This window comes from Brassica napus, chromosome A1 (assembly GCF_020379485.1).
Source record: "Brassica napus cultivar Da-Ae chromosome A1, Da-Ae, whole genome shotgun sequence".
NCBI lineage: Eukaryota > Viridiplantae > Streptophyta > Magnoliopsida > Brassicales > Brassicaceae > Brassica > Brassica napus.
The window spans coordinates 10906207-10918581 of NC_063434.1; positions in this window are offsets into that span (position 1 = coordinate 10906207).

Consider the following 12375-nt stretch of genomic DNA (forward strand, 5'->3'; position numbering starts at 1 on the left):
CAAAAGTTGTTAATGTTTTCTATAAATTAGTTGATCCACTTTTATGTTTTAACTTCTTATGATTTGGCAAGGAGGAAAAAGTATATAGAACTGGTCATATACATTGAAAAAAAGACAAAAGGAGTTCAAGAGAGGGAATAATGATATCAGGATATAATAGAATGTGTTTTGATAGATAAATAATTGTGAAAAAGACCACTCGATTTTACTCGAAGACATTCTCTCTCGATCTCCTCGTTTTCTCTCGATCGAAATGATAATCTAAGGTCCATGCATGTACATACTCATAAAGCGCAAATGTATAGAGCCGTGACACAAACTTATATATTTATCGTTCTCCTTATTATGTATGTCTCTTGATTTTGATTAGTTAGGTAACTTAGGTTCATTTGGTAAACTTGATTGCAACAGTTTCTAACAAAAAATAGGCGAGACAGTATAGCTAGAAAATGGAGCGGGGGTTGAAGAGAAAGAAGTGGACATGGGGATATAAAGTCTGAAAGGCACATCAAAAGTGGTGGGAGCAAATCTTTGTCGGGAAGTAATTGGAACGTAATGGCATGCATACACCAAAGCTGAAGATGCTACGACGTTAGGATTTGGATTTACATTGTTTCACTCTTTAGTGTTTCTGCTTCGGTATCTGCGAACTTATCGATAATGATCTGATTTGATGATAAACCCAATTAGATAGATGGTTGTAACGTAATTATAATTAAGTGGGATCGGATGAGACAAAACATAAAATGTCTTTAGATTAGTTGAGAGAGATTAGGGACAACGCGTGCCTATTTCTTCTACTCCCATTCCAACCACTCCACGTAAAAATAAATATGTTCATGTTTTTAAAAATTTACCCTCCATACTGTACTTCATTTACCCTAGACATTCTAACTTTGGATACCAAACCTTTCCTTTTTCTGTCCTTACGATCAGTGCCAACATTTTCGCTACTTGTATATGATTAATTTCATATCAATATTTGAGCTGACAAAAAAAAAATCAACATTTGAGTTCATTATTAGACCGTTCCTCGGGACTAATATCAATACTATAACCCATCATATGGATGGGCAAGTACTTGTAAAATATCATATTACACCCACACAAGTTGAGGAAGTTTAGTCATGTGCCTACTTCCACAACATATGGAAGCAATTATATCGGAAAATTTATACATGGCTAGACTTATAGTATTATCAACTAAGAAACACTATAGTTTGACATGAACCAATTTGTAGCCTTCAGTCAGATATACACATCTTCCATTTCAGATTCTCAAACATGAATGTTAAAATGGATCCTAAATTTGTAAAGTTTTCAAAGATTTTTATGATTGAACTCGTTTATCAGATTTGAGTTTAATGGGGTTTTAATAGGATACCCTATTTATTGATATAGAGGATTTTATGTTAGAGCAGTTTTTGTTTTTGTTTATCAAAAATCATAACTAATCTTCGTGGTCGACTATTTCACAAAAGCGAAGGGTTGATTCCGACAGCAAAGAAAGTTGATTCCAATAATCGTTATTCTACCTCTACCGTAGTTACCATTTGTCTCATTTTTAGCGTCTCATTCCTGCTCCTGCATTTGATAAAAGTCTCCCCCTTCATCAAATCCATAGTAGCATCCAATTCAGATTATCCAAAAATAACTTATTCTTATTCTTTTTTTTTGAAAAAAAAGGCTTTCACATTTAAATTGCAAAGCTGAAAATAAAGTTACAAGGCTATGAGTTTTGACATCATAGAGATCAAAGTAAAGCTTGGGAAAGAAAGATGATTGACAAAATCATATGAAGCTAGAGAATTAAAGCAAAACAATCTGAGCATTTGAAGAAATTGAGAGAGGGATTAGCTCACTAAATAACTTTAGTTTTGGTCTCCGTGACGACCTCTGCCTCCGCAGCCCCGGCTTTTGCGACCTCTTACTGTGTGCCATTGCATATCTTGGACCTTCTGAGATGGTTTCAACTCTCTTCCATGTCGTGATCGTTGAGCCATTTCATATCCAATAAAATAACCTGTACAATCACCTGTGAAAGGAGTAAAAGACAAACCTCCAGAAGTAGATGGTGGAATATCATTTGAAACTTTGGGTGGAGGCGTTAATAAAACACTTCCAGTGACTGGAAAATCTCCCAGAGTAGCTGCATGGTTTGTATTAAGCGGAGCATTTTCAGACAAGGCTGAATTGCTAGAAGGAGTGTCTGTTACTGTTGCTTTAAATATGGTGGCTGGAGTAGATGGTTCTGACTCAGTAGTTGTTGGGAGGATCTCAACAAAGGATGAAGGTGTAGAGGCTAGTACTTGGCCATCAGATACTGATGTAGAGTTCAAAGTAGCAACTGATGAAATAGCCAATGCTTCCATGGCTTGAATGACTGTGGTCGAGACTGAAGTGGGTGGAGCATGGATTGAACCAATATTCACAGTAGGGGAAGGAGCCATAAAAGTAAGGATATTTTATGTGCCTGATAGAACGGCAACAACAGGAGTTCCTGTGACTGACGCAACGGCAACAACTGGAGTAGAAACTGTCGGTATAGTGGCTGAATCAATATTTGCCACAGTAGCAGAAGCAGAGATACTCGTACCATCTGGAATAACTTCAGGGACAAAAACAGAAGGGTAAACACTTGCAGCAGGAAGCGAAGCTCCCATTTGATCAGTAGACGAATGAGTCGAGTTCCTAGGCTGAGCAGATTTTTGCAGACATCTTGAGTCTTTATGGCATAAGTGTCCACAATTACCACATGTTGTTGGGATCCATGAATACTCTACATCGACCAATATTGTATAGTACCTCTTTTGTCATTCAAAGTGATTTTCTGCGGGAATTGTTTGTCCAATTCGACTTCCACCAAGATTTTGGCCTCACCCATGAGTGTAGGATCAAGTCTAGGCTTGTTTGTCAGCATTGGAGCTCCCAGGGCAGAAGCAATTCTGCTTATTCCTGGAATAGAGTATAACATGCTGGGGATATTTTTTTGAGTTACCCAAACTGGAATTGTGGAAATTTCAGGAAGAGATAATGAAGCTGCAGGACTCCAAGGAGCTACAAACATCAAGCAGTCATCCACATGCCATAATACCCTCTGAAGAATCCAAGAACGTGTAGATTCATCTGGAATGTGGAATAAAAAAGAAGATCCACCTAGTTTCCTAGAAAAAATTCTGCATTTCTTACCCCAAATCCTATTAACTACGGCATGAACGACCCCACCTGACGGAATGGAACAGTGATGAAACTGTCCAATAATGTACTCTTTCTGATTTTCAGGACCATGAAGGAGAAGTTTGCTCGGGATTGTTACCATTGGAGTACCATCTTCCAAGTATGAGGGAGATGTTGTTCTGTAGAGATTCCTGGTAGACGGATTCATCTTTGCAGCCCAAGGAAATCGAAGATTTCCATCTTCCTTTACTTCAGGAGCAGGTAGCTTTGGCTTGACCAGAGCTTTGTTAGTAACTCTGCTTGTCAATTGTGAAGCTCTAGTATAAATTTTTTTGCAGAGCGATGCTGGCCATCAGAGAGAGAAGGCCAGTGAGACGGGGATGATAGTTCCTGAAGGAGATTTGATCCAGCTTCATGCAGAACATCTACCGCTGATGGAGAGGATGGATAAATCCTTAAAGGTTTTGCCCAGGCTCCGAGAGAAGGGGAAGAGGCTACATCAGATTTCTGAATAGTTTCTGTAGTAGAAGAACCCTCAACAGTGACTAGGTTTTGCACGATAACTGAATCCACATGAGCAACTGTGGCAGTAAAGTCTTCATTAACAGCTTCTCCTCCTGCATCTTTGTAGTTCTCAACTTGAGGCACACTAGAATCAATCTTTGGAGGCTCTAATCCGACAAAACCCTTAACAGCTGGGTTTTGGCCTAAGTTTTGGTCTGATGGAGATTTTACGGCAGTAGCAACAAACCCATCAAAACAAATTGAAGAAACTGGTACTTGCAGAGAACCAGTTGAAGAAGAACGGCGGAGTATGGTGAACATTAAGCCATTGTCAGGTTTTTCAATTAGATCTTGGGGTAGGAGAGAAGATGCCATTGAAGGAGATTGAAAAATTAAAAGGTAAGATCGAAGTTGGAGTTTATGTAATTTAGGATTAAGAAAAAAGGCTTTCATATTTAAATTGCAATGCTGAAAATAAAGTCACATATTTATTCTTATTCTCTTACTTAATTTCATATATCTTGCATACACAAGCGCAATTCCTATGAACCAAACTAGTTTACTGTGCTCCACAAGTACATTCATGAGGAATTGCATCCTACATCCATCAAACAAATTATAATTCATCCACTAACTAAAAATCCTGTTTTTTAAATATACAATGTACACATTATAGATTATTGCTATATTACCCTTGCAACCAACCGGTGAAACCTGCTGACAAAAATAATTAAAAAATATATAAAAACTTTTAGCCACATCTTCTAATCCATCACCACCACCTCCACGTCTCTACTCCACCATCTCTTTCCACTGTCTCTCTTTCTTCTTCAGATTATCAAAAAAAATCATACATTTTCTTCTGTCACATAATTGTTCTCTTTCAATACTTCACCGAAAAACAATCAATTCTAAAGAAGAGACAACGATGAAGTCATAGACGGTGAGTACACACAACAACTCTTTTTTAAAAAAAAAATCAATTGATTCTCACAATTATGCTTTTGTTTTCATACTTTGTTTTCGTTTCTGTTTTGTTTTAAAGATCCAGTGGTGAAAAACAGACAGCAATGAAAGCGTAGACGATGAGCACACACAAAAACTTTTTTTTCTTAAATCAATTTATTCTCACAATCATGATTTTGTTTACATACTATGTTTTCCTTTATGTTTAAGTTTTACAGATCTAGTGGTGAAGAACAACGGCGGTGAATCGGTTAAAGCATTATCGTGTCAGGAAAAAGAGAGGAGATAAAGATGATCTCTATATATGGTGGTGAACGAAATGAATATGTATCAGCCTATCTAAAAAAAAAAAGAATTGAAGAAGATGAATTCGCCGTCTATACTATATTTGGTGCAATGAATAGTATAGTATATATTTTTAAGTATAGCTACTTATGTACAGTTACCATACTATTTGAGACATATTTCTATACTATTCCTTAAAAATGTAATAATATGTCATGTTTTTAAATTTGATAGGTCTCTTCTTTGTCAATTTGTGTGATTGATTGTAATATGAAATTCATTTTTCGAGTGTTGGACAAATTTGATTATTTGGAACATTCGTTTACTATACTACTTAGAATATATGGAATATAAGATATGTAATATGCTAACCAAGTAAATGTGATTTCAAGTGTTAAATATTGGAAAACAATTTATAGATTGTATTTGGATTTATAGGTTTCTGCATAGAGTTTCGATTTACTAAGTAAAAGTTTGGGTATAGTAAACCATATTATATACATTCTATTTGGGTTTATACTTCCTTGATTAGGGTTTAGCTTAATCTATTTATTTAGTTTTAGGGTTTAGGGTATATTTGGATTAGGGTTTAGTGACTAGAATGTAAGGTCTAGTATTTAGAAGGTGAGGGGGTATGGTTGGGGTGAGCATTAACTTCTTTCATGCAATCACAGATATTTTATAGTTTCACCAATATGTACTATGTTATTTATTTTGTTCCATTCTATTTGGGTTTGTGTTTATATTTGGGTTTAGGGTTTATATTTGAGTTAGAGTTTAGTGATTAGAGTTTAGGATTTAGATTTACTAAGTAAATGTTTGGGTATAGTAAACCATATTATATATATTCTATTTGGGTTTATATTTTTTTGATTAGGGTTTAACTTAATCTATTTATTTCAAGTAAATGTGCTTTCAAGTGTTTAATATTAGAAAACAATTTATAGATTGTATTTGGGTTTATAGGTTCATGCCTAGGGTTTAGATTTACTAAGTAAAGGTTTGGGTATAGTAAACCATATTATATACATTCTATTTGAGTTTATATTTGGGTATATAGTAAACCATATTATAAACATACTATACTATATCCACCATATAGTATAGTGGTATGAACCTGGGTACACTTGATATTTGAAAACGTGAGAAATTGTCTATATCTTGAATGTAGATTGACATATCCACATTAGATTAGAGATATTCAATTCCTTAAAGAATAGTACGCAAGACATTGTAACTTTACCATATTACATCATCTACACATTTGTCAACATTTTTTTTTAACGGAGAACGACATCATTATATTTACACAAATGAATGAACTACACCATTTATCAAACTATTGTTTTTCTATTATCCTTTACATATTTACTGAAACAATTAAACATATGTGATTTGTATGTGTATAATGTGGCTTCATTTAATTTGGGTGATGTGGTTTGTATGTGTGTGATGTAGCCTCATAAGCATGCACTTAGTTTCACTTATGATTTAGGTTATTCAGCAAATAAGCCCTACATTCATACTCGCCTAAAAGATTAAAATTGAACAACTCAGTATATTATAATGATACAATTCTTTCCCCAATTTGCTTTTATCATATATTTTCAATATATAAGCACTATATTTATAAGATCTACAAATCTAGCATGTAAAGGAAAAAATTACAAGTTATCCGAATAAAAAAAATCAACATTTTATTATCCTAATTGGATTGAAAACAAATTGAAACCGAGACGATATCTTTTTTCTTAATATTTTAAGTGCCCGTAGTATGCTATTGAAGGGGTTTTTGCCAAAACTAACCCACAACTTGATTTTAATTCCAAACATATACCCAAACTTGAATCAAATGCAAAACTAACCTAAAAGCCTAGTGAAATTACAGCTCAGTCCCTTGTGACCAAACAAAAAAAACAGAAACCATTTTTACGAATATAGCCCCAGTAAATCGTCTGAGTCGTCTGAGATGTTGGAAGTCGTCTGGACGACTGAAGTGTAAGTCGTCTGGTACCAGTTTATTTTAAAAATAATTTATAAATCTTGTAAAAAAATATTTTGATGCGTAAAAAATAAAAATCAAGTAATTATAAACAGTTTTAACTGATATAAATTAAGATATGATAAAATTGATTTGTTTTGAAGATATATGAGTGGAAGTAGTGAATCATGAAATACTTTGGTTTAGGAGTTTGGCAAACATATGTTGTAGTATTGTATGTATTGTTAGGGTTAGATTTTGGAAAACTAAAATGTTTTTTTCAAAAATTAGTTTTCACCTATATGTGTTTATTTCTGTGTATAGTAAACACTTTTCAAGTTTGATTTGGTTTTATGAAGTGTTTAATTAGATAATTAAGTTTAGGGGTTATGTTTAGGGTGTGGACGACTTATATTTCAGTCGTCTGTTGAATAATTTACCCGGACGACGTATATTTCAGTCGTCCAGACGACTTACTTGTAAGTCGTCTGGAAAGTCTTCTATTTTAGTTTCCCGCTAAAAATATTTAATTTCCCGCTAAAAATATTAAACTCTTCTGGACGACTTACATGTAAGTCGTCTGTTTTAATTTCTTCACCAGACGACTGAAATGTAAGTCGTCCAGGAAGTCGTCTGAGTCAAAAATATTTAATCTAATTGGATTTTTTGTCTTCCTATATAAAGAAAAATTTACACATTCTCTCTCCTCCTCTCAAATGGCTGCAACAAAAATGTAATGTTCATCATTCTAAAACTCTCCAACCTCTCTCTAATCTCTTTGACTTGAAAAAACTAAACTTTATATGAATTTTTCAGTTTTGTCTCATGTATTTCTTACTAATCTATCTCTTTTGCAGGTTTTTAATCAAATGGTACTCATCTTCCACTAATTTAGAGGTAGATCTATTAATTTTAGATATGTATTTTTGTGTGTTCTATAAATGTAGATTTATCTAATCTTCCACTCATTTTCTCTATTTTTAAGTCATTTGAACGTTTTTGAATATGCAGGTTTTTCAGATCTGGATTTGATGTGCAGGTTTTTCAGATCTGGAAGACTTCTGGGACGACTTACCTGTTAGTCGTCTGGAAGTCGTCTGGAAGTCGTCTGGACTTCTTGGAAGTCTTCTGACAAAGTCGTCTGGACTTCCAGGAAGTCGTCTGGACTTCCAGGAAGTCGTCTGGACTTCCAGGAAGTCGTCTGGACTTCTAGGAAGTCGTCTGGATTTTTCTGAGCGTTTTGGTAAGTTCTTATGTCTGATTTTTCTTCATTTGGTAACTTCTTGTTGTATAAAGTTCTTACTTTTTTCCCAAACTAAAACTCTCCAAACCCACTCTAATCTCTTTGACTTGAAAACACCAAACTTTATATGAATTTTTCAATTTTGTCTCATGTCTTTGTTACTAATCTATTTTTTTTTTGCAGGTTTTTAATTATTTGGTACTCATCTTCCACTAATTTAAAGGTAGATCTATTATTTTTAGATATGTATTTTTGTGTGTTCTGTAAAGGTAGATTTATCTAATCTTCCACTCATTTTTTCTGTTTTTAAGCCATTTGAACGTTTTTGAATATGCAGGTTTTTCAGATCTGGATTTAATATGCAGGTTTTTCAGATCTGGAAGACTTCTGGGACGACTTACTTGTTAGTCGTCTGGAAGTCATCTGGAAGTCGTCTGGAAGTCGTCTGGACTTCCTAAAAGTCGTCTGGACTTCCTGTAAAGTCATCTGGAAGTCGTCTGAACTTCCTAAAAGTCTTCTGGCAAAGTCGTCTGAACTTCCTGGAAGTCGTCTGGACTTCTTAGAAGTCGTCTGGACTTCTTAAAAGTTGTCTGGTCTTGTCTACTCAAGTGGAATCCAAGCTTGTCTTTGTAGATGAATGATCTATAATAGTTTTGTTTGTGGTCTGTTTTATGAATTGCATGTATACTCTTTTAGTTGTGAATTTTTTGTAAAATCAGTAATAATGTTTTCCAAGATGTATTAAATGTGCTAACAATGTGTTTACACATTTACAAATCAATGAAATAATAGACTTCAGTAGCCTTTTTCTTATCTTTGGATCTCTCATATGCAATAATAAACTCCAATGGCCTTTTTCTCATCTTAATAAACAAGAATGTTGGTAAGAGATGGAAACAAACAATAGTAACTAGTCAAAGCATATCATATTTTTTATAAGTTTGCATTGAAAAACTTAGTCAAATTTAGTAAAACTAAGGGAAAGAACATATTTTGTAAATATAAGTTTTACATATCTTGAAGTTACTTATCACTCTTAAAAATACAAGTTATTCAAAAACTAACGTAGAAGACTTAAAAACTAGTGGAGAAGACGCGGACGACTTCAATCTAAGTTGTCTAGACGACTAAACTATATGTCGTCTGGTCAACGCAGAGGTTATTTTTGTAATTGACTTTGAAATCTGTAATTTCGGACGACTGAAAGTTAAGTCGTCTACTATTGTTTGGTTAAAAAAAAAACTCCAAAAAGCTAGACGACTTACATTTCAGTCGTCAGAGGTTAGTTTTGCATTTGACTGGATTATTTCAGAAGTTTGACTTTTTGGACGACTTACATTTCAGTCGTCTAGTGAAAATTAAAATAATAATATTTTTTTAAAAGTAGACGACTTACAGTTAAGTCGTCATAAGTTAGTTTTGCAATTGAAAAAAAAATTTCAAGATTTAATTATATACAGACGACTTATAATTCAGTCGTCCACGAGACGACTGAAATGTAAGTCGTCCAGGATTTACGAGGTTTGACCAGAATCTCGGAAAAAAATCCTGGACGACTTACAATTAAGTCGTCTGGTGGACGACTGAATTATAAGTCGTCTGTGTATAATTAAATCTTGAAGTTTTTTTTTTCAATTGCAAAACTAACCTATGACTACTTAATTGTAAGTCGTTTACTTTAAAAAAAATATTATAATTTTAATTTTCGCCAGACGACTGAAATGTAAGTCGTCTGGGGAAGTCAAACTTCTGAAATTATCCAGTCAAATACAAAACTAACCTATGACAACTGAAATGTAAGTCGTCTAGGTTCTTTGGAATTTTTTTTGAAACCAAACAATAGTAGACGACTTAACTTTCAGTCGTCTCAGGTTACAGATTTCAAAGTCAATTGCAAAAATAACCTCTGCGTTGACCAGACGACTTCCAGGTAAGTCGTCTACAGCCAGACTACTGAAAGGTAAGTCGTCTACAGCCAGACGACTTCCCAAGTAAGTCGTCTGACGAACAGATCTGGAAAAAACTCGATGTTATACCTTAAATTGGTGAGATAAGTTCCTTAGCATACATAAGGCTTCTCCAAGCACACAGAATCACAAACGGAAGTCACCCACCCATAATCGTTAGCTTCTATGACTCTATAAATCATAAAAATTTTAGAATCAAAATCTTGAGTTTTTTTAGCTCATTGTGGAGAGAAAGTGAGAGATATGTTGTGTTTAGTTCACAAGAATGGAAAAAGAAGAAGGGTAAATCGATTTTAGGAGCATTAAGAGCTTCAATTTGGTTGTTCATGGTGGTTGTGGTATTGATGACAATGGCAATCTTGTAATTACTTGAAGATGATGAGGGTGAGAGAGTAAAAATGTCATTTTCGAAAGAAAAAAAATAAAAAAAAATTGATGGCATTTTCGTAAATTATATGAACTTGTGGGGTGAATAGGGCAAAACCAATTTTCAAAAAAAAAGGAGGTTAGTTTTGTGTTTGACTTTAAGTTGTAGGTCAATTTTGCAAAAATCCCGCTATTGAATACGTTAAAAATCTTTTTTTTTTTTCTGAAAAATATACGTTAAAAATCTTATGATGCATTTTTTATATGTTATACTATCAAACACAAAAATATAAGAAATTGGGTTTCGTTTGATGACTGTGTTGAAGGTGGTGTTGTATGAGAAGAGAATGATTTTGTTATATGGTCGTTAGCTTGCAGAATTCAATTTACAACAATGATGGGATATTGAAAATTTATTATCACAATAATTATTTGGATGTGAATTAAGTTCATATGTCACAAAATCAAATTCAGTTGACTATGCACTTATTTGCCACTTAATTCACCTAACGAGTATCAATGGAGAAAATATTTTTGTTAACTTTGTCGATAACAAAAATTCAAAAGGAATTAACTTACAAACGTGTGTGTCTCATTTGCTGAATTCCAAAGCCTGAAGCATTTGATATATTTCTCGCTACACAATGTGCCGAATGCTTTGATATATGTGATTTTTTATCCCATGTTCCCAGTGTGTGACATTTACAAAAGTTACATTTTAAACTTTACAATCAACTAATTTTAGACTTCGATCTATAATTCAAAAGAACTCCATTTTGACATATAAATACTTTTAACATATATTACAACACGTTGTGTGCAAATAGTTCTGTCTATTCCAGCAGCCTATGCATAATCTAGACACAAGACTATGGTGTAAAACAAGGAGAGTGACCCACAAACTTTCAAATCAGAAAACTAAAATGAACGCATGTACCCGGCCACTGCGTAGGCTTATTTAAACAAAGAAAAACTCCAACCAGCAAGTGAGACGGGTTATATATATATACAGCCCAATAAAGCCTTGTTGAAGAAGATTAACTCAATAGTTACCGTTTTACAATTTTTTTTTTGTCATTGATTCAACGTAACGGAAAAAATATGTTTATGATAAAAAAAAATTATATTTAAAGATTATTTTTTCAAAAAATATTTTTTTTTATAATTTTTGTTTTGAAACAAAATAGTTATATTATATATAGTTTGTGTTGCAAAACAAATATATAGTTTGTGTTTTTTTCTAGAAAAAACTTTAAGTTATAATTGTGTTTAAACCTACTAAATTTTGTTGATGTTTTTATGATATTATGAACTGATTAATATTTAATAAAAGTAAAGTATTTTTTTCAAATTTTGCTTTAATTGGAATTTCTATTTATTATAAGTTTTAAAATCAAATAAAAATTATATAAAGATGTGACAAAAGATTATTGACAAAAAAATAGAATTCACAAAAAAAAAATTTTAATGGACTAAACAGGTACTATCAACATAAATGGGCTTACATTAAAGGGTTCCAACGGATAACTGGTCTAAACGGGTAACTGGTCTAAACGGGCAAGGTCTAAACAAACCCGGATAGCCCATTTTAACATCCCTAGTAAGTATGCATACATATTAGATTTATAATTTGATTCAATATGGTGTTTAGATTTAGAAATGAATACAATCTGGTGACAGATGTATGTGCCTACCAGGGCAATGCATCTTTTTGGTCTTGGATAGGTGCGTATGTGTCTGTTAATACTCTTTGTGAAATCCAGATGTGGAGCAGCATAACAAAGATATTAAGCTCTCATTTTTATTTTATTTTTATTTTTATTTTTTGTTCAACAGATATTAAGCTCTCATATGATCAGCATGGCAAGGCAAGGTTCTGCTTGCTT